Source organism: Elgaria multicarinata, chromosome 8 (assembly GCF_023053635.1).
Source record: "Elgaria multicarinata webbii isolate HBS135686 ecotype San Diego chromosome 8, rElgMul1.1.pri, whole genome shotgun sequence".
Classification (NCBI taxonomy): Eukaryota; Metazoa; Chordata; class Lepidosauria; order Squamata; family Anguidae; genus Elgaria; species Elgaria multicarinata.
In genome coordinates, this window is record NC_086178.1 from 100,772,694 (window position 1) to 100,797,410 (window position 24,717).

Genomic DNA, 24,717 nt, shown 5'->3' on the forward strand with positions numbered 1-24,717 from the left:
CATTAGAGGTTAGAGCCCCGCCAAAAATCAGGGGATGATGGGAAAGCCTTGAGTCTGGGTGTGCGTGTGTGTCCCTGAATAAGCTGTCATGGTGGCGAGTGAGGTTTTTAATGTGCAAATTGACGGAGCTATGGAAAGGGGTGTGAATGGGGTGCCCGATTTTCATAAATTCCCCCGAAATCAGGGGATGATGGGATTCCCTTGAAACTTGGCGTTCGTGTGTATACATCCATGAGGTGTCATGGTGCCAAACGTGAGGTTTCTAACTTGAACAGAAAAAAAGTTGTATACTTTTTTAGCTTTCAATGCAACCCTATGGGGGGGGGAAACGGAGCTCCGATCCGGATCTGGAGCTCCGAGCGGAGCGGAACAGACATGGGTGGAGCGGGGGCGGGGCGAAGCGGCCCGATCCGCAAATCGCGGATCTGGAAGTGAAGCGGAGCGGGGGGTCCGTGCACACCCCTAATTTAAATAGCAGTATTGTTTAAATACTGCTTACTCTTGGTTCATTTATGAGTGCATACAATCCACTATGTGTGAACATTATAGGAATAAATATTCTACTGCTTAATAATCTCTACATAAGCAACGTGTATTTTGCCTTTGCTTATATAAACAGAGCCTTACAAAAGCTCTGGTAGAAAGAACACACAAAGAGATCAGTTTACAAACCCTTCATTCATGTTCACTTGTAGCATCACCAAGTGATGACCTGCACATAAGTTATTTTTTATTATTATTTATTTCTTGCACTTATATACCACTCCCATAGCCAGGGCTCTCTGGGCGGTTTACAGAAATTCTAAAATTAAGATAAAAATGAGTATACAAAATTTAAAATTCTAAAACACAGAACATACACACATAAAGCATTAAAAACCATTTTAAAAAACTTAAACATGTGGGTGATTAAGATGTGCCACCATATGCCTGGGCAAAGAGGAAAGTCTTAACCTCACACCAGAAAGATAGCAGCGTTTGTGCCAGGTGAGCTTCGTCAGGGAGATCGTTCCATAGTCTGGGGGCCACCACTGAGACATCACAGATTAATAACCAAAGAAAACTTTAATTTCACTATGCATACATTATTTTCAATGGAGCTAGTTCACACAATCAGCTATGAGTCATCAAGTGTTGAGCAATCAAGCCTGGTGAATAATCTCACTGAGATATAACATAATGGATAGGGAGTCCTGTCCTTTCCCTATACAAATACCTATGCAACTGCTCTATGGATCTAAAGGAGAAAATGATGGAAAGGCCTCTGCCGGTCACAACGTTACTGGGTTAGTTAGAACAACAGTCTAATGCAGGTTATTATGTTCCTAGAGAAGACCTCTACAATCTATCAACAAGACATAAAAGTGAACTGCAATGAGGTCTGAAACGGAGAGATTTAAACTTCCAACCCACATACACACAAAGTGGCCATATGGAGGGACCATAGTTTGCATGCACAAGATGTATTCCTAGCATCTCCAGTTAAAGTTTCAGGATCTTCAATTACGTTTCTCCCCTTATGTGTAAACGGGGGTGAGATCTCGCATTAATCCCAACGCGAGGTCTCCCCTCCTCTCCCCTGGACTTTCAGGTAGGTCTAGCTAAGGCCAGAATAAGAATGTCGTCCTAACATCAAAGTATGGTGGAGGTGTAACTCTATTTAAACATATTGGTTTAAAACATTAGGTTCCATGTTTCAAATAATGGACATTTACCATTTTGACCCTGGGACTGAATTATTATTAAATGTCATGGATGAAAAGACCTGTAATCCCAAATCAGGAATGGCTGGTCAGAGTTCTGAAGATTAGTTTCCTGGAATGTATACTGCAGCTAGATTAGAATTCAAGCGGTGGGAGAGTGGTGGTGGGGTGGGGGTGGGGAATCATATATTTTTGAATAAGAAAAAAAAATGAGCTGAGAAAAACTTCTGTCAACTAATCTGGGCTCGATGGAGCAATGCTTTGACTCATTAAAGTGGCTTCATGTGTTATTAAAACAAAACAACACCCTGGTATGAAAATGTACTATCCAACTATCAACAAGATCAGATTTAAGGACTAAAATATGCATGTATGCATGACACAAGTTAGTCCTGCTTCTTTCCACTCAAACAGTGCCCTGGCAATGTAGCCCCTCTCCCCAAATATGAAATCAAACTCTTCCTATGGTTGTCATCCTAAATTGCAGATTGTCAAACACTCAGAGGCTGCCTGGCATAGAAATCATAGTACAAATATAACATATTATTGAAAAAGCCTGTGTATTTGTTGCAATGGAGTTCTCTGATTATCCAGCTTGCTTCAAAACAATGTATCCTATCACAAGTTGATTTCATCCCATTATTTCAGATTCATCAGCTGATAAAGGAGTCATGTTGGTTTCTTTCTTGAACACTGATTTCCACGGACAAGCTATTTCTAATTGACAAAACATTTTGAAAAGGCAGATGAACGGCACCATACAGTAGTAAAATTGCACAATTTCCTAGCCACAGCATGGGTTAACATTAAATAAAAAGTAAGATGGGGAGGAAAAGTTTTAGTCATCCAGCACAGTGAGGCATCACCAGCCTTTGTGATGTCTGCTTAAATGTCTCCTTCGCTGCCACCACCCTATTCTTTACACTTTAAAAGAATGAGGGAACAATAAACCTTTTAGGTTACTATTTGTATGTGAGTGTGCGTGTGTAATTGTCCAACTGAAGTAATGCATATGACTGAGCAGACGTGGTTGAAATAACAAAATAAGAATGAAGTTTATTCATAAGTAAAAGATTTTAAAAGACACTTTAAGTTTGTTCTAAGCTGTAGACATAAATTTATCTCCCTCCACCTCCCAGGGAATACTAACCACCTCCAAATCCTATAACCCCACTTTCTTAATACTATTCTGAAATAAGCCTCTACTAAACCCCACTCACTCCTACCCTCTAACTCCCTAACCCCCCTCATTCTCTAACTCACTGCCAAACTGTCTCTCGCTCCCCACTTGTTCACTCTCTCCATTTAAAATCCACCAACCAATCAGACGACACCATTCACACTGCTCACCATTCTAATTCCCCTCCCACTTACTTACCATTTCCTGAAAATAATTGTCCACAGCAAATCGAAACCTTAAACCACACACTTAAATTTACAAATATACACATCACACGAGTCCTCTTCCAGCTTTATTGGCTGCCGGTCCCGGAGGGGATCTACACTAGTATATGAAACATTGTTTTTATAGTCATTGAACGTTTTGTTTTTTAACTATTTAAAACGTAGCAGTTTTTAAAAGGTTTACTTACTTTTCTCTTTCCATGGGAATGCGTTCCTTTTGGCCACACTAAGAAAAGAAATCCGTTTGTTCTTTTTCCCCATCTGCCAATTTCCCCTCCCACTTCCTCTTCTCTCAGAGAATCGTCCACTTACAAACGATCCAGCAAGCAGCCTCCCAAAAATGAAACTAAAAGTGGCTGCAAAAAAGAGGCTTGAAAGGAAAAAAATGGCTCCAACTTTGGGCGTGGAAATTACATAAACATGCCCCCCCCCCCGGAATGCAATTGTCTAATTAAGAACTACAGGAAACCCATTTAATACGATGATATCGGCCACATCATACCAAATAGAATGACTTATTTCAGAGAAGTTCAAAATAAAAACCAGAGAACAGACAACAATAAAACATCACAAACTGAACGTCATGTGGTGAAATACTACCAAATGTACACTTACAAACGGTAAGACACATTCTAACTTGACTAGTGTAGAACCCTTCCAGGTTTGGGCCAGATTCAAAGTGCTGGTATTAAGCCCTAAACAGTTTGGGGCCAGGCTATCTTAAAGAACACCTCCTCCCATACATACCTGCCTGGACCCTGATGTCATGCTCAGGGGTCCTTCTCCGTGAGCCTTTGCCAAAGGAAGTGAGGCAAGTGGCTACCAGGAGGAAGGCTTTCTCTGCTGTGGCACCCCGGCTGTGGAATGAGCTCCCTAAGGAGGTTCGCCCAGCACCCTATATTCTTTTAGATGCCGGGTGAAGACCTTTTTATTCTCTCAGTATTTCAACAGTCTATAAATTAATTTTAACTTTGCTGTTTAAAATTTTTATTTAAAATTTGTATTTCTGCACTGCTGCTGATTTTATCCTGGTTGTGCTTTTATATTGTATTTTATATTACGGTTTTAAACTGTTGTTTTTATACTTTGAATGGTTTTAATTTTTGTGAACTGCCCAGAAAGCTTCGGCTTTGGGGCGGTATAGAAATGCAATAAATAAATAAATATAAACAATAACACAAAATACTATTTTGTCACACACAGTATAAGTGGCTTATTATATGTAAGCATGCACATATAATAATTGATAAATAATAATAAACAAACTGTTATTGTGCATGTCAATTATTGCTTTAACATTCCAAATTCAGTTGTGTTGGATCTCTTAATTTTGACAGGCAACACATATGAAATATCATAAGCTTCCAGCTCTCAAATACTATGACGTGTAAAACTACTGTAGACTATCAATCAAATGCTGTCAGATGGAAAATATGTGTCAGATATTAAATATTAGACTGAACTGTAGACCACTGCATGTCAGTTATTTTATACAGCCAAATAAAAGTTATATTATAATTATCCAATGCTGTTAAATATGACATAATATTAAAATTTAATATCAATGAAGATATTGGCATGACTGACTCTGTACATGTGCCTGTTTTATTCAGAGATGCTTGAAAGAAGCATGGATCTCACCCCAGAGAAGTGGATCCCATGAAACTGAGAGGGTCTGAAGGAGGCCTGTATCAATGAGGTATCTGCAAAAGGATAGCCATGGTCATAAGAGTCCATTGGGGGCAGGGGGGCACACACAAGGATGCTACTTCAGTACCAAAATTAAGAAGATCTAAATGTAGCCTAAAAATCACTCATGGAGCCACACTAAGCAGAGCAGTCAAACAGGGTTGCCATGTGTCATAATTACAGGGAACAGTCCTCCGTCTGAACATTTGTCCATGCAGGTCTGGTTTGAAGATACAGACCCATAAGAAGGAAGAACAGGGGCCTTGATGATGCTCATCAATGGTTAAGCACCTGGACAGCAAATTGAACAGGCACACAGGTCACCTGGACACATCCCCAGTATGATGAAACATACCGTATTTGTATTTTAACTACAGCAGTTTCTGCAGCTGAAACTCTCCCCACGGCCTGAGTTCGATCCCAGCGGAAGCTGGTTTCAGGCAGCCGATTCAGGTCGATTCAGCCTTCCATCCTCCCGAGGTCGGTAAAATGAGTACCCAGTTAGCTGGGGGAAAGGTAATAATGGCCGGGGAAGGCAACGGCAAACCACCCCGCTATAAGGCCTGCCAAGAAAACGTCAGCGAAAGCTGGCATCCCTCCAAGAGTCAGTAATGACTCAGTGTTCGCACGAGAGGTTCCTTTCCCTTTCCTTACCTTTAAATTATAATATGCAAACGTAATGCAAATCAATCCTTTGGTGAAGCATTGCCTCTTTTTTTGGAAATCTAAAAGGGCCCACCTACAGTCAAATCAAAGTGTACAACAATGTAAATGCATCTACTCTGTTGTCAAAGTATAGCTCTACTAGAAAGAGAAGTCACCAACGATCGTTATGTATCTATCTGTCCCTTAGGTAGCTAAATAATTAAAACCTGAATCTCAAGTGTAAATATATCAATCATATGCTGTTAAAATATTTCACATAGTTGATTTATCCCACTGATGTCCTTTCAAATGCTGACGTTCAGAGAAAGCAAATGAGCCATGCCAGGTGCCTTCGCTTAGATTGTTTTCAAATTTCGTGAAGTGAGATAATGCAAATGAAGAGTGAGTTTGCACTGAGCCTTCCAAAGCCCTGATAAGGTGTTAATAAGCCTTAGCAAATTCTTATTATGGTTGTCTCATTACACACTTTGTTCCATTTTCCACAGTGTTGCTAAATGAATGTTTCTAAAGCGCAAAAATGTTAAATTTATATTGGATCACCTGAACAAACAGTGATATATTGCGGAAAGAAATATATTCCTGTCTTCCCAAAGTTCAGCTCTTTACCACAAGGACATGTGTTCATTGCTCTTGTCTAATCGGGATTTCTATACCTTACAGAGCACAATATTTCAGTGTAAGTCTTTTATCTGTAAATACACATGTGAAACATACTTATGGGAATACCAGGGATGTCTGGAATCTCCGCCTCAACACGCCTTGTCTTATCCAACTCTTAACTTCCCTGAAAATTCCTTGGTGTTCTCGCCTGAGCCGTACCCTTCCCTGAGAATTCACTTTAGATTAAATTTGGTGACAATTCTACAGAATACCTGTGAACCGTCTCCTTGTAAACACAAGACTCTGGCTGGCTATAGCAGGTGCCAGCTCTAACAATTGCTATGTCCAACTAGAAAGCTCTGTTGTAGCTTGATCTTTCACAGCAGCACCACCACCATGTAGCTTGGTTGGCATCAACTGGTTCCTAGAGGTGGGTGAGGAACTTGTTTGGTTCATATTTCAATGCAAATTTGAATCTGTGAATTTCTGAAGTTTGCGATACAGTTCATTAAAAAAAAATAGAACAATGGTATTCTGCCACGCCCTTGCCTGGGCATGGGGAAGCATTTGTGGGTGGGGTGGTGGAACGAGACGTGCCCTTCTGCCAGTGGTAGGGCACATCCGGGCCTCGAGGTGGGGAGAGGCTTTAAAAGGAGGCTCCCACCTCCAAGGTATTCCACCGAAAGATAGACTATGCATATGTGGCAACCCTGAAATAGAAGTTTTAGCCCACTATTTACTTGAATGTTGATTATATTCAAAATGTAGAGAACATTATCTATCTATGTTTTTAATACGCATGAGAGACTGGACAGCGAAGGATAAATTGTCCTTTCTCTTACGTGGTTCTAACTGTTTTGTGACCCAGAGGGTTGCTCTCTTCGCTCTTAAAGCAGGCAGCATCAGGAAAAAAGAATTAGAAAAAATGAATTAATTAATAAGTTTTTATCAAATGTTGTAATATACAAGGGGTCTTATTAACTGTTAGTCATATATAATATATCATATACAAACTATATATTGTTTTAAAATTTTAAATCATAAATTTTAAGTAATTTCTGTTTGTTCTTAATGATTATGTGATATTTTGAAATGGTCAGAAGACTTATTCAATAAAGGTATTCATTCATTCATTCACCTCCTCTTTCGTTGTGCAGCTCCCTCCCTCCCTGTAGAGACAGTGTGGGCTGGCTGGTTGCCTTTTACGGGGCCGAGTAGTGTTTTTTTACTCATTTACTGAATTGTCCATGAGTTTTTTCGCCCACTCCACACTGTGAGATAGTTTGGGAGTATTAAATATGTTAATCTGCTTTAATTTATTATTTATTTATTTATTTATTACATTTCTATCCCACCTTTTTTCCTCCAAGGAACCCAAGGCGAGGTACATAATCCTCCTCCTTTCCATGTTATCCTCACAACAACCCTGTGAGGTAGGTTGGGCTGAGAGTAAATGACTGGTAACATTTTATTTGGCTCTAGGTACGGGCATCCAGAGGGATTGTGAACTGGTGAGCATTCACAGGCGCTGTTCCCATAGATCCCATCATAATCAAGAAAAAACCCTTATATCAACCTTATATCAATTTTATAATCTTATATCAATTTTTGCTGTGTGGTTTTATCCTGGTGGTGCTTTTTATACTGTATTTTGAATTTGTGTTTTTAACACGTTGGTTAAGTTTTATTATGGTTTTATTGTGGTTTTAATTTTTGTGAACCACCCAGAGAGCTTCAGCTATTGGGCAGTAAAAATGTAATAAATAAAATAAATAAATAAATAAATAAATAAATAAAAACTTCTTGAATAACTTAAATGGTTTTATATGAATCAACTTACATTATCATACTACATCCATACAGGGGAGTGGGATCTATTGCTTCCTACTCCGAGGGAAGCTCAGAGGGAGGCAACAAGAGAGAGGGCCTTCTCTGTGGTGGCCCCCCAACTGTGGAACAAATCTCCCTGACGAGGCCCGCCTGGCACCAACATCGTTATCTTTTCAGTGCCAGGTCAAGACTTTTCTCTTCTCCCAGGCATTTAGCAATAAGTAATGAGCCTGGGTTTGTTTTTTAGGCTCATAGTTAGTTGTTAAAGTGGTTTTAAATGTATGTGTATATTGTATGTTTTTGCAGTTTTAAAATTTTGTATATTGTTTTTAGGTGTTCTAATCTTATGTAAACCGCCCAGAGAGCTTCGGCTATGGGGCGGTATACAAATGCAATAAATAATAATAAATAATAATTATGTTTGTGATTATAACAACGTAGCATTCATCATAGCCTATTTTTCCAAGCATAAACGTTCTCATGATGCTATAGGGAATTTTCTTGAGCTCACTGCTAGCCACAGCATATGGGGAAATCGCTCCTTCACTGGGCAATCCCATCCATGGGCAATCCTACCTACTCCAAGGAAGGCTCAGAAAACAGCAACAAGGGAGAGGGCCTTTTCAGTGATGCCCCCTAGTGGCACCAATGATGTTAGATTTTCCAAGTGAAAGAATGTTTGATAAAATGGGGCTAGAATATGGGATATAGTATACCAATGGCACAATGGAAAATCTGTGGACAAGAGGGCTAAAATTTATGTTAAGTACTAATTTTAAAGACATTTTTTACAAAATTATGTGTAGGTGGCATATGCCACCAGCAAAATTGGCTAAAATGTATAAAGGGGCATCAGGATTGTGCTGGAAATGTGAAGAGCAGGAAGGAAAATTCTACCATGCATGGTGGACCTGCAAAAAAGCAAACATTTTCTGGATACAAATCCATTCTGTAATCCAAAAAATCCTAAAAATTAATATCCAACTGAAACCAGAATATTTTCTTTTGGGATTTATGGATTAGCAGATGTAAAAGAATCATGGGACTATATTCTTATATATGACGACATCTGCAAGATTACTATATGCACAAAGATGGAAGGGCAAAATAGCGCCCACAATAGAGGAATGGCTACCGAAGTTGTTTGAGCTAGTTGAGATGACAAAACTCATGGCAATAATGAGAGAAAAATTGACTTTAAGATTTATAACTGAATGGGAACCTTTTGTAAATTTTATGAAGGGACGAGAAAAAAGATGACTTGTATCTCTGTGGATTCAACCAACACTGTAGGAAATGTTAAAAGAGAAATTAGAGATTTGGATTTGACAGTGATAGAATAAGAGGAAAAATAACATTGTTACATATTTTTGCTGAGGAGAATATTGGAAGAACTATTTATTTTTGTGTTTTTTGTTTGTTCGTTTTTGTTTTGTTTTTTGCTCTGTAATGTCTTTTATTTATTGGTATTTGGAAATAATAAAAAGATTAAACCCCGCAAAAAATGATGTTAGATTTTCAATGCTGGGTCAAGCCTTTTCTGTTTTCCCAGGCATTTGGCAGCGCATGATGTCAGGTTCTGTCCTACAGCACCACCTGGTGGCTGCAATGCACCTTGCCGGCCGTAGAGTAGTTGCAGGATCCAGGCCCATATCAGCAGGCACTCCCAGATGGGCTGATGCAGAACAACTGGAAGCAGCCAGGAAAGGGCGATAGAAGAGCTGCATTTCCACTCCAGCTGTTGCCACAGCAACACGGTCTCCTGTAGCCCGTTCCTGAGATTCCAGACTTTGCCTTGCCTGACCACGCCTTTTGCCTGGATTCTGTTGCCGTTTCCACCGCCCTCCATACGGCCTTGCCGCCCACACCCCGGACTCTGACACATGATGAGCTTCAATTGATCCTGGATTTGTTTGCTATTTGGCTGATTTCTCCCATTGTTTTTACATATATGTTGTCTATGTGTTTTATGTTTTAAAATTTTGCATGTTGTATTTTTAGCAATTTTTTAAATTTTTAAATTTTTATTGAACTTAAACATACATCAATACAAAACAAATAAAAACATAATACATAAAATTGAATTACCTTATAACATTTCTAATTTAATATTTTAACATCATCATATAACATAAGTGCACCCCCACCCTGGGATCAATCCTGTTTCCAGCGTCTAATTGTTTGTTCTGGAGGTGGTTTTCCACTCCCCTTAGAAAAGACATATTCTAGGAACTGTTTGCAAATTCCCTCAAATTCATTCGTTTTTGTTATCCCTCTTCTTACTTTTACATTACATGTCAATTTATCATTAATAGCAATATCCCAAATCTCTTTATACCAATCTTCAACATGATAATCTCCTTGAACCTTCCAGTTCCTAGATATGATTAACCTTGCTTCTGTCAGCAAATTCGTTATTAATTCTTTTGTTTCTTTATTACAATTTAATTCTCCATATAATGATAGCAATGCTACTGTAGTATCTCTTCAATTTCCATTCCAACAATTTCTTTAATCTCTTTAAACACCATTTTCCACAATTTTTGAACAAATTCACATTCCCACCACATATGTAAATACATTCCTTTTTTTGACATCCTCTCCAACAATTTGCTGAGTGCATCTTGTTTATTTTATTTAATCTCACCGGGGTTAGATACCACCTCCATATAATCTTATAATAATTCACTTTTGTCCTCACTGACATATTTCTCAACACTCTTTGTCTCCATATTCCCTCCCAACTCTACTGCCCTATTTGTACCTTCAAATCTGTTTCCCACACCATCTTACCAATATTTTCTGTCTCCCCCTTCCCAACCAATATTCTATATATTTCACTCGTTAGACCTTTTATCATTTTATTTTCTCCTTTCTCAATTTCTTTCTTTAAGATCAACTCCTCAAATGTCGTCATTTCTCTACACTCTCCATTGTCCTTTAACCATTTCTTCATCCATTGTTCTAATTGATAGTAATTTAGCCATGTTAAATTCTTCTCCTTTAATACTTCTAATTCTTCTCAAGTGTTCATCCTCCTTAACTATTTTTTTTAGCTTCATTATATTCCTCTCTATTAAGATTTCCCCCAACTTATCTTTTAAATTTCCTGGAAAATTTCCTAACATTATCACTGGTATTATTGGGGAAATACTTGGAAGTAAATCCTTTTTATATACACGCCATATTTCCCAGTGATTTTTTAAGAGGGGGTTCTCTATTTCTTCCCCCCATTTTTTATTATATTCTCTAAAAAATATATTTTCCAATTTCCATTCTTTGTCCATTCCTTTTCTATCCTCCAACCAACTTAAGTCTCCTACTCCTATCATAGTTTCTACTATGTGTCTTAGCCTATTAGCTATGTAATATAATTTTATACTTGGGAGTCCTAACCCTCCTTTTTTTTGCGCTAAATACCACCTTTTTTTACTTATTCTCGCTTTCCTATCCCCATTACAATAATTATTTAAAATATTTTGCCAACTTTTTATCTCTTTTTCAGATATTCTTATTGGTAACATTCTAAATACAAAATTTACCTTTGGTAATATCTTCATTTTTACTAAAGCTATTCTTCCAAACCAAGATAAATTTAATCCTTTATATTTTTCTAATTTATCTATAACTTCTTTTTTCAAATTATTTAAATTCTCCTTTTCTAAATCCTCTAAATTTTTTGTAATTTTAATCCAATATTTAATCATTTTTTTAAAATTCTCATATTCTTCTCTTTACTTTCCCAATCTTTCCCTTCCTTTTTCCTATAATTAAGTAGCAACATCTCTGATTTTGTCCAATTTATTCTCAATCCTGTACTTCTTCAAACTCCCTCAGATGATACTTTATTCTTTCCATTTTATCTAATGGATTCTTAATTGTCAATAGTGTATCATCTGCGAACATATTTATTTTTATTTTTTTATTGCATCCTACTCCCTCTATATTATCATCATCTCTTATCACGTTTGCCAATAGTTCTATAACCAATACAAATAGGACCGGTGAGAGCGGGCATCCTTGTCTAGTTCCTCGGGCCAGTTGTATCTTTTCTGTAACTCCATCGTTTATCACCACTGATGCTGTGTTTTGTGAATACAATTGTTCAATTAAACCTTTAAATCTATCTCCAAACCCCATTTTTTCTATTATCATCTTTAGTGCTTGCCAGCTCACACAATCAAACGCCTTAAATATATCCAACGCTATTATTCCTGCTTTTATCTTTGTCTTTTTTATCTCCTGTACCGTATTTAAAACTCTTCCAACTAAATTATGCATTTGTCTACCCGCCACAAAACCACACTGGTCCTCCCCAATACAATTACCTATAAAAGTATTCATCCACCTTGCCATTATAGCTGAAATTTTTTTTGCATCCTGATTTATTAAAGAAATAGGTCTATAGGAATCTGGGACTGTTAAGTCTTTTTCCGGCTTTGGAATTAATATAATTAATTATTGTTCCCACGATGGTGGTATCTTATCTCCTTCTATTATTCCATTATACAATTTCAATAATTTTGGAACTAACATTTTTTAAAATGTTTTATAATACTCAGATCCCAACCCATCAAACCCGGGAGATTTATCCCCATTCAATTTCTCAATAGCTTCCTCTATTTCACTTTGAGATATACCCTTTTCCATTAAATCTTTATCATTTTTAGCATTTTTAACCTTTGTAAACTACCCAAAGAGCTTCAGCTATGCGATGGTACAGACATGTAATGCACAACAATGTGGGAGTTTCTCATTTTTCTTTAGAATTGCTTATATTTCATGCCAAAGGAACTCCTTGCTACACTACAGTAACACAGAGTTCCACAAACTGAGCCTTTTCCATTGCCACCGATTGTTTCAGAATATTTCAAAACCTCCTAGTAGCTTAGTATAAGGGTCTTAAGGGTGTGATGGGCACCAGCACTAGAGACAATTGCTTTATTAAAGAGGTATTTGGTTCTTAAGGGGATATTTACTTCAGGTTTCAAAAGATTGCTCAGTGACGACTCTAAAGCTCCCAAGAGACACGTTTGCTGATTCAAGTCTTTTAGGGCACAATCCTGTACATGTTTAGACAGAAATAAGTCATATAACTCCAGGAATGGGGCATGCTGGGAGCTGTAGGATTTATTTCTATCTGAACAAGCATAAGATTGTGCCCTTAATGACTTTTTTTTAAAAAAAAAACTCAGATCAAATTCTCTAAAACTCCAACCCAGCCAAATTCACCCACAACCAGATTCAGGTCTTGTGTACGCTCTTTTTCTCAGACTACCACAGCTCCTCCTGTTGTATTTCTGGCTGCTTGGACCATTTATCTGGGTTTTCATGCCTGCCTGTGCAACCTTCTTCTGGTAAGATTTGAGGTCAGTTTCCTAAAATAACACAGGCACCTGCTCCCTGTTCCGGATCTTCATCTGCAATTCATGATTATTACCCAGAAAAGGAATGAATTAATATTCAGCCCTTAGCTAATCACTTTTACCTCAGCTTCCTCCTATTCCATCACACCGCACACCAAACAGCAGAACTCCCTGCACCAACTATCTACCTGAATCCCTGTCAGCTCCTTACTGTCAATTGTCATTTCTCTACTGCTTTTTCCCACCTAGCTAGAAACCACAGCCAATCAAAATTAAATTTACCTGATCCTGCACTGAGCTAAGAAAAAGTCAAAGTGATTGTCTCTCTGCCTCCCAGTTGAACTGTCACCAAGCAAACCACTACACAGACCTTTGACAGTATCAAAGCAAAGCCTCAGGCCTGTTCAAATACATTACAGCCTTTCAGAGGCCACAAAAAGTAAACGTTACAGAACACCTACAGTTATATACATGACATTTCTTCACAATTGCACAAGCCCAATCCCCGTGTACACTCTTGTTAGATTTGGTTTGACGATTTCCCCTTAAAACGTAGAAAATGTGGATATTTCTGCAGAAGAGCACCTGAGTAATGTTTGTGAATATGTGCATTTTTTAATTCATTCAGCAGACAGCGCAAGTCTCCCAGGTCAGTGCTTTGTCGGCTCCATTCTGATACTTATTTGCAGTTGAGTCTGCCTCTGCAGATAATGTGAAGGCTGCAGAATGAGGCAGAAAAATGTGATCAGAATTCTAAGCAGGGAAGGCCAATTGCGAAACCTTCTAAACAATATGGAGTAGAAAGGTCTCCATGAACAACGCAGTTAGAATATCACAGTTTTGCCTTCCACCAGATGACGCATGCCAAAGCCTGCGCCCCAAAGGTCATGCTGATGCAAATTACACAGATTGTGTAAACATGTTTTGTGCTGTTTGATCAAACAGTCATATATGTTTCACTGTGGATATAAACTCTATTCAGCACTGGCATATTGTGAGTTTGTTCAAGATGGTGCTACTCAAGTTAATATGCCCCATCCTCATTGCAAATTAGGGAGGGCACCATTAGGAAGAGAACAGGGAAATAAAAATATTCCTTGTCATGGGAGTTTGAGCCCCAAATGATGGGTAAGTCTACAACTTCAATTTACATGCTATTTCTTCTGCCACCCAAGGCTTCGTGTTAGGTACTGTTATTGCTTCCAAATCCAGGAGAGGACATTATTTACAAAAATAAAATCAAAGAATGAGAAAAGGGTTTTGTTTTTGTCTAAGAAGCTTCATTCAGAGCAGAGCACAGTACAGAATAAATGATGCGTTGTTTTTATATATCATCCATGTTGCCACGCATGACAAATATTAGGACAAAGTTTTCCATGTCAGATCATGCACATTACTTTAGTAATGTTTCAGGACAGCAAGTATAAAAAAGGCTTCGTTTCGACAGCAAGTAATGGAGATTGAAAGAATATGAGGATACACCCAGTAGCTTATATATATATATATATACTCCTATTCATTCTCATTATATTCTAGATACCTTTAAAATGAGACAAATCTAACATTCTATATCTACCTTGCTTCACTTTTGAAACAAAAGGAACTAGGCAAAGACATTCATCATGTGGGTTAGACTTAGAGCTGCTTCAGACAGGGGGAAATCGTGGTTCTTTACCTTTGGCTCTGAAGCTGCATCTTTTTAACGAGTTCCAATTACATAGAGGAAGAGAGCAGAAACAGGTAACCACATGTTTCTACAGCTTCAATGCAGTTTAATAGGACAGCGTCCTCTAGTGGGGATTTTATAGTGTAATTTCTCCTGTACGTAGCAGGAAATGGCAACGTAAATCAGAAGAGTTGGCTTTTCTGAGCCTTCTTGTAAATCACTAAAACCAGGAAATGGAGCAGGAGGCATGCAGGAGGATCACTGCATCGTCAAAATGATCCACGAAAAACCGTGAGTGGTCAGTCATGAGTGTGCGATAAAACTCTCGTCTGAAGAAGCTCTTATACAAATCTAAGTTGCAACCACACTTAGAATACTATGTACTGTTCTGGTCAACACATCTAAAAAAGATATTGTAGAAGTGGAAAAAGTGCAGAAAAGGGCAACTAAAATGATCCAAAGGCTGGAGCATCTCTCCTAAGAGGGAAGGTTATAACAGTTGTGCTTGTTTAACTTTGAAAAAACGAGGGTAAGGGGAGACATGATAAAGGTGTACAAAATTATGCATGGTGTGGAGAAGGTGGATAGGGAGACATTTCCCTCCCTCCCTCTCCCATAATTCTAGAACCCAGGGTCATCCCATGAAGCTGATTGGTGAGAGATTCAGGACAGATAAAAGGAAGTACTTCTTTGCACAGCACATAGTTTAACTATGGAATTCACGACCCCAAGATGTGGTGATGGCTATCAATATGGATGGCTTTAAAAGGGGGTGGGATAAATCCTGGAGGAGAAGCCTATCAATGGCTACTAGACCTGAGAGCTATGTGCTGCCTCCAATATCAGATGCTGGGGAGCATGGGTGAGAGGGTGCTGTTGCACCTTGTCCTGCTTGTAGGTCAACAGCTAGTTGGGCACTTTGTGAACAGAATGCTGGACTAGATGGACTTATGGTCTGATCAGCATGGGGTCCCAGTGCAGTCCCAGAGCATGGAGTAGTGCCTAGGAGGTGGAGGGATTGTGGGGGCAGTCCATGCCTGGAAATGTGAACCACTCAGCCCAAAGGAAGAATCTGCCTGTGGAAGAAAGTGGGTGCCCCTGTGGGGAGCATGGACAGGATGCACCATGGCCTCGGTGAAGATGGCTGTCAGAGTCAGGCCCATAAACTGCAGGGAGAAGAATCTGGATGCTAAGTTTATTATATGAATGGAGAAAAATATAACAACAATTACAAATATGAAGATTCCAGAGGGAGGAACTGGAGACGTTAAAAGAGAACTGACAAAAACGTTTACATATGATTTCTCTTACTTTTCAGCTGATGCTAAGTCCAACCTACTGTATGCATCTGAAGAAATGGTCTTTAAGAACCTTGGCACTGACGTCCTCAAATCAGCTTTTGAAGGTTATAATGCTTGTATTTTTGCTTATGGACAGACTGAATCTGTAAAATCTTATACAGAGAGCTTCGGCTATGGGGCAGTATATAAATGTAACAAACAAATAAATAAATAATATAATGATGGTAAATAATGGGGGTGCTAGTTTAATACTGTGGATTTGTGAAGGATTATTCAACCGAATAAATGAGAAATCAAGATGGAATGAAGCACCTTTTCCGACAGAGGTCAGTTACCTTGAAATTTACAAGGAAAGTGTTAGAGATTTACTGAGGCACAAATCTTCATAAACAAATAATTTAAGAATTCGTGAGCATCTGAAAGAAGGCCCTCATGTTGAAGACTTGTATAAGCACTTAGTTCAAAATTATAGCAATGTAGAAGAGCTTATGGAAGCAGGAAACATAAATTGGACCACTACTGCAACTGGAATGAATGATCCAGGATGGTTCTTTTTATGTTCTTATGAGACTTCTTTTTATGATATCTATTATGGCCCTTACAAAGAAGCTATCTGGGGGACAACTTGGCGTGCGGAAGCCTAAGCAGGGCAAGAGATTAAGCAATATACACACACCACTTCTCTTGCTGTTTATATGCAGAAATAGTGGCTGTCACCAGGTTTGTTACATGTGTGCGTGAACTTTATTGAAGAATTTAAAAACAACATTCAAAGAACTGTCCACTTACTGACATCAAGTCAAAATCTCCTAGTTAAACTTGCAAGCACCCTTAAATTAGAAGATAAGGAGACTTGAGTCTCTTGCATTGACTTTCTCACTAGATTTTCCTCCTGGAATGATGGACAAGTAGACCCACATTTGCTTCCAACTCACCTTGATAAGTCTACTGCCCACTCACAGAAGCTCTCATTTATTCCATTTCTTTTTCTCCCTCCACCCCGTAATTCAGCCAAGCCCGTGTTGTTTGTCTAGCTATTAGGCTGCACAGGACAAGAAATCAATACAGCATTCTCCTAGTTATAACACCTTGTCTGTGTGCCACGTGAATTAAGAAGGCAAAGTGAAGGGAAATAAAGTTAAAGCCATGCCAGAAAATGCTTAGAGGTGTGTGAAGGGACGGGGATTGCAAGAAAAATGTTGTCAATGGTCCAAAGTGGATCACATGTAAAACTAACAGTTGCAGCCATTACTTGATCTGTAAATAACTGTAGTGCATGTTTGAGGTGCATCTTAAGGCCCCATTTATGAGGAGAGATCCCCTCTGACTTATGGATAAGCAAAATGGATCGTCTTAACAGATAAGTACCAATGTATTTCCAAGACACAGCATAGAGAAATTACACTGTAGTAGTGTTCGGCCTCTCATTGTTCCAAATAACATCAAAGTATCAGTAACATTTACATCAAGAGTGATGCAGTATCTTGGGTAATAGCTCAGTCTACCCCAACCTTGGCCAAATGTGTTGGATTACAACCCTGTCACTCCAGAGAACATCTGCACAACACCTTGGGGAAAGCTGTATTATAACCAATACATTCACTTTTCCGTGGAAAAGGCTGAAATATTAACTGAGTTGAAATATTAACTCAGCACAAACCTCCTCCTCTGCTCAGATCAGACCCGTAGGGTGCATGTTTACTCATTGGTAAGCCCCACTGTGTTAAATGGGTCTTAACCACCCCCAAGTACATTAGCAGTGTATTACAGCATCTCAGACCCACAGCAAAGCAACTCAGCATCTCTGAAAGAAGTAAAATATTTTCTTATTTTTCCAAAGTGCCTGCCAGGTCTCCCCATGGTGGAGGAGACCTGCTACTTGGGAAAATGGAGACCAGGGCTTTAGTCATTCCAGGAGGGACAAGCAGCAGCATTTTTCTTGGAAGGGAGAAAGCCTAGCACAAGTAAGTTCTTTTTCAATCCCCTCTCTCATATCAGCCTTTAAACCTAGGGGCTATGTATATGCGGGGAAAGCCATGGATCTGCACGGCATTGCTTAGACAACGCAAGCGGAGCTTCACAGCCACTGCAGGTCTTTCCTGCAATGCTGTGATATTAAAAACGCAGGGATTTACCCCAACATTGTCAAAGGGACCAACATCAACATGGCACTTAAATATCCTTAAGTGATATTTTAGTGGAAAGACAACCCAGAGAGCTTCAGCTATTGGGCACTATAGCAATATAATCTATCAGACAGGATATATGTTCTAAGTGTTTAAATAAATAAACAAGCAAAGCCATTGATTTCAACGAGTTTAGGCATGTCTATGTTGGATTGTATCCCCAACAGTGAGGACTGTGAGCTCAAAAGAATCTTTGAAAAATCCAAATTTTGCAACTGATCTTTCTTTTTAAAGGAATAGTCTTCATGATGGTACAAACGTAGAACCTAATTAATAGAAGAAAATCTTCTGGTTTTATGCACAAAACAAATTCCACCCAACAAAGCAGAGGGAATGTGCTATTACTTGTTATTAACTTGCCACGATAGAAAGTCTAGCTGTACAAAGCAGTTGTACGTGGCAAAAACCAAAACCAGGAAGTGCTCACGGTCTGTGGAAAATCAGCTTCCAAAGAACTCCTGTCAGTCTTCTGTCACACACTAGTCACATCAGGGCAATGGCCAAACTCAAAGCTTTTTGACGGCACTACAGCCATACTAAACCGGCCAACTCTGCTCTTTACAACACAAGAGGCCTAGCAAGTGACTGAGTCCAGAAGAAAAAGAAAACAATTTCCTTAGCTAATCTCAGTGATATCACCCTGAATGTGGAGTTGCTAGGCTACTCTCAACTGAAGCATTCTGCTGAGTTAAGGCATGCTTTTACACAGGGAAAGGAGAACAGGCTTTTCCCAAGAGAGGGTCAAGGGCAGCAACCTACCACCCGCCCCAATTGAAGGATTAATTCTCTCGGGGCTGCAAGAGCCAGAAGGGAATGCGGAAAGTGAAATGGAGCTCAACAACATGACTGGAAAGAAACTTATGAGAGAACTGGGGAGGTAAACACCGTAACATTAAACTACTTTAACAGTAGACATAAAAGATATTATGACACAGGGAATCAGGAGAGGAAACCAAAATGACAAAAACGTTGTATGCCTAATTTGAATGTGCCACATTTAGTACTTAGCAATATTTTGCATGAATTCTGCTTTTCTGAGCCAAACAGTCGTCATCTCAGTAATTGTTACAACACACCTGCAATGTGGGTCCGGATTAATATCGCCATTTTGCAGATGGGGAGCTAGGACAGAGAATGAATTGCCCAAGGCCACCATGAGTCCATGACTCATGTAAAGCTTGAACTAGAAACTTCTTGGCTCACAGCCCACTCTCTGTTGTACTGCAATAGATCTAACTCCAGCTTTCATAAATCTGTTTCTTTGGGGGCGTTATCAAGGGTAACAAGAAGACAGCAATCGGGCTTGAGGTGTAACAATCTGAAGCCAGCAGGAATATCTATTTTTCTTTCTCTATGATAATAAAAGAACACACTTTATGCAATATTATCTAAGCACTAGCACCCTCTAGTGTGTGCCATTGCATGAATAGCCTTCAGCATTTGTGTAACGTCAAAATTTCTTCTATAGAATGGGAAAATGAACTTTACTATCATAAATAAATACAGAGTTATGTTCCATTGCTGAAGAATGTATACTACATGCTAAGGTGCCAAGAAGCCTGGTCATTGCTCCATGTAAAGTAAGCACAGTTTAGAATTCATAACAGAAACCTCAGCAAAATGTGGACTCAGTTTTTATTATTTTTATTTATTTAGTTGTGCTTTATTAGGCTCAGATCAGATTACCCAAAGTGACAAAGTGCTCTATATGTCAGTATTTTTTTTCTTTGTTAATTCTATCAGGAAACACTCTCATCTATATAAAACGTCTCCTTCAGTATAGAGAAAACTCAAGCACACTTTAAAGAACAAGATTTCTGTCATATGATGAACTGTCTGGAGTTTCTAGCTCTTTAGTAATTTGGGCCTTGCCCCCATAGTTGAGTTCTTTTGTTGAATTTTGTTTGTTACTCCTAATAAACTCATCTGGGAGTTTGAAATAGGCATGGTATAGACTGTAGATCTGTTTCCTGAAAATTATAATTGTTTGAGGACGGAGAAGAATCCCCCCCCCCCAAAAAAAATTACTGTGCAGCAAATGCTTTGTGGACAGAACAAGACAAATCAGACATTGCAATCATGTGTATGTGATACTGGGTATATGCACACAATTGCATCTGTAATATGTTCAGGCTACATGCTTAAGATGTCCTTTGTCAGGATCTTTCTACCTTGGGCACCCCACATTGGAATCGCTACAGAGTTTTGCCTCAAAAGAATTTGAAAGGTTTTTTTTTTTTTTACTTGAGCAAACATCTGATGAATTCAACAAAAGATCAATGTAATTACAATACAAAGAGTGAGTTTTCTCAGAGGAGTCCCATGCACTTCCAAGTTACTACTGATTTTGCTAAAGTGATGTTTGAGATGAATTTGGGAATTCCCCAGAGAAACAACTGAGGAATTTCAAGGAAAGCCAGGAATTTTGAGGACTGGCAAAAAATTCCAACCAAGTTTCACACATCGCCATACATTGGCCCTGTTCAGACAACACACTAAATCCTGCTGATTAAGCAGCAGGGTTTAGGGTGTCTTCTGTGATGCATTTTGCTAAACCCTGGTCACTTTGTAACCACATTCAGGCCATCTTCACTAACCCTGTTCTGTAGCACGGTTAGCGGTGCTAACCTTGGCTTAAAATGCCTTATGTGATCCCACGGGGGTTAATGGGACAGAATCATAGAGCTCGTCAGAAAGAGTGCCCTTAATTGCCTAGGCCACTCTAGCCAGCAAGCTTGATCTCCACTGCTGATTGCTGCTGTGCTGATATGGCCGCTCAAAATGGCAGCCAGCATAAAGTATAGAGGGCAAACCTCTCAAAATGGCAGTGCAAACAGGGTGCAGCGTAGCACCACATATGGCTTTGAATCTGCTGGCGACCGTCCTGGCCGGTGAGAGAGGGGGAGGGATGCATACTCCTAAACGGCGTGTCCTATCCAGCGATGGAGGCAGCGATCATCAGCTTCAAAGCACTCAGAATAAAATGAATGACTGAAGAGAGAAGAAGTTCACCTAGAATGGCAGGCGCTCAGGGACTTGTACCACAAGAGATGCTGGGATATTGGGTGGAGCATTCAAAGGATTCACAAGCTCAGCAGAAAGATTTGTGGTTGGTGTGTGGTTTAGGACACCAGGAAATGGGCAGGATTTATGGTGTCTTATGCAACTGCACGGCTTGTGGTTAGTGCTAAACCTAGAAAACCACAGTTTCGATAACCACAGACCCTGAAATGTTGCCTGAATAGGCCCACTTACTATGTCAGCATGATATATCGGCTTAACAAGCCAAGATAGGAATGAGTCTTTCTCCTACATACACAAGAGCAAACAAACCAGGGAAGCTCTAACCACAATTTGGAATTGGTTTAATATCTTGACTTTTTCTGAAGCTAGTAACTATAGTTTCCAAGCTCTGATGAAAGAGGAAACTGTGGCTAATTAGAGGATTCCTGGTTTAATTGCTTGCACCATGAAGTAAATGGTATATAGCCCAATCTATCAGTCAGTCTAGGACAGGGTTACTGTCCTAAAAACTAAAAGTCCTGTCATCCACTTTCTTAACCGAACCCTAAACTATGGTTTAGTTACAAGTGCAACCATTCACAAGCATGTCTCCTCTGTGCTCTTCTTCCATGTGGTGATCAAAAGCTTCTATTTCCTCTTTTAATGTAATCCAAGTTCAGTGTTACATCCAACATCAGGGAAATCTGGTTAGTTTAAATTATCATTAATTTAAACAAACAATGATCAAACTATGGTTTGTGGTTCCATCTTGTTCACTGACCACAACTTAAACTAACTAGAATCATAGAATCATAGAATAGCAGAGTTGGAAGGGGCCTACAAGGCCATCGAGTCCAACCCCCTGCTCAATGCAGGAATCCACCCTAAAGCATCCCTGACAGATGCTTGTCCAGCTTCCTCTTGAATGCCTCTAGTGTGGGAGAGCCCACAACCTCCCTAGGTAACTGGTTCCATTGTCGTACTGCTCTAACAGTCAGGAAGTTTCTCCTGATGTCCAGCTGGAATCTGGCTTCCTTTAACTTGAGCCCGTTATTCCGTGTCCTGCACTCTGGGAGGATCGAGAAGAGATCCTGTCCCTCCTCTGTGTGACAACCTTTTAAGTATTTGAAGAGTGCTAGACTTCAGATATAGCAGAATTGCCCCCTAAGGTGCCTTCTTTTCCCAAAACACAACAAGCACCAGCGGTTTCCCCAGTAAATTTCTCCTAGTACCTGTTGATACCCTCTCATCTTGTGTGTGTTTCAGTTCTTGGTGTTGCCTTCCATTTCTTTTTCTGCATATCTCCCTGGACACAGGAGCCCCAATGCATATGGATTTAGGAGTCTGCTTGCTACATAAGAATCTCCAAAATAAGCACACTGAGGACGTGCCCTTACAGAGAAAGTACTTCTCAAGAAAAAAATAGGTTAGTTCCTGAAAAAAAGAGGAGCAGGCAGTTAGCATCCTTTCTTGTGTCACGACAAGTTACGCCGTAATAATTGGTTCATTGTTCCCTCACAATAAAATGAGTTTTGCTGCAGTAATTGGAAGAGTATTTTAAACTATACTTGATTGCCACATATTGTTGAAGGAACAATAAGCAGGTTAGCTTTGTTCTGCTGCTACGACAGTGCTAGGTGAACCTCAAAAGGCAGGAAGTTCTGCAAGTTTCACAATATTTGGATTCTCTCCTTTTCCCTCCTCTATTTCTTTTTTCTTCCTCGTTAGAGTGTTTCTGTCTAAATCTGGAGACATATAATAGTCTTCAGATTTGGCATGTGAGAGGCACCATTTCTCATCCTTCATACATCCATACCATCATCACCTCTGGTAAGGAGGTTTGCTTGCTTCTGAAATAAAACTGGTTTAACCGGAGACTACAACGAGACACAGAAATAGCTGCTTACATAATGAGCAGAGATGCCTGTCAAAAGCAAATGTCTGTCTCCAGCCCCTATGGTTCTATACCTGGCTTCTTCATCAGTAATGTTGACTTCTCTCTTTAATGCAGATATTTGCACAAACCTCTCCCTTCCTAATGTATTTACTTTGTCATTTTTGGTTAATGATTTTAATCCCTATCTCCGTGATACGGTCTGTTGTGCCACTTAAGCTCATAACATACCCAGTTAATGAATGTTGGTGTATAGAAAATTCCATGAGATGTAAAACGTGGCAGTGCAAGGTTAGAGGACCTACTGCTCATTATTCAGCATTTACTTAATGTACAATAAAAAAATATATCATAAAAACTTAATGGGATGAATCATGTTGAAATGACTGCTATAGTTTCAGTAATGTCATCTGATTTGAAAGAAGATAGTTGATAAGATTAACAAAAATCTATTCTACCCAAGGATGACTGCTAGATTCAAAAGACAGGATGACTTCCTCTCCTGTTCTCTTGAATTCAATATAATCTTAATTTTAGACATAAGCGGACTCTAATTAAAGATGCTGAAGCACCACTAATTTCAACAGGTGCTTAAATATTCCATTGAATACAATTGGTCATATTGCATAATAATAAATAAATAAATAAATTTTATTTAAATAAATAAATTTTACCAGAAGAAACAGGGTGGGAGTAATTTGCATGCCTAAGATTTCTGGAGGGTGTTATGTCTAACCCTACTGCCCCTGTTTTGGGAGAAAGTGTTTCAGGTAACCAATCAGAATCAGATTCGGACTTAGAGGAGGAAACGCCAGACACCAGCCAGCCTGTACCAGTGGGGGAGGAAACTCTCACGGGAGATTCCCCAGCTGGAAGTCAGCCCTCTCCAGAGTTTATCTCCTCAAGGCCAAATCCTACACACTCAGAGAGACGTGAGGTTTCTTCCGGGGCCGAGTGTCCCGAAAAACTAGCTGATGCACGGTGCAAAAAAACCGGAAGCTGAAATGCACGGCGCAAAAAGAAGGCGTGAGAAAGTCGGAGAGATTATGCCAGAACCTGCCACCACACCAGGTGCTCTGAAGTTACAGGCGTTTGAGAAGTAGCTTCTTATTCTTCTTGAATGGACAATTGTCTTGCTTAGTTTGCATAGTGTTTTGCCTAGGGGAACATTTCCAACAGGTTAGACTCTATTCATGTAGAAGAGATGTTTATTGCTTAATAAAAGCTTTGTGGATTACTTAGCAAGCCTCGTCATTTACCTCCCATCGAAAGTAAGAGTGTTCTGAGAAACTTGACAGAGATAGTTATAACATCAACATCCTAGGGCTCATCTACACCAAGCAGGATATTCCACTATGAAAGTGGTATGAAAGCGGTATATAAGAGGCAGGAGCCACACTACTGCTTTA

At 39.3% G+C, this 24,717-nt stretch overlaps 1 protein-coding gene and 1 pseudogene across 3 annotated transcripts in view; one reads left to right on the top strand and one right to left on the bottom strand.

The window, feature by feature from the left end:
• Positions 1-24,717, bottom strand: part of GRID1 (glutamate ionotropic receptor delta type subunit 1) — a 906,582-nt gene that overhangs the window by 310,869 nt on the left and 570,996 nt on the right. The gene's annotated exons all lie outside the window — the stretch shown is intronic.
• LOC134402320 (kinesin-like protein KIF16B) lies at positions 16,042-16,869 on the top strand (annotated as a pseudogene).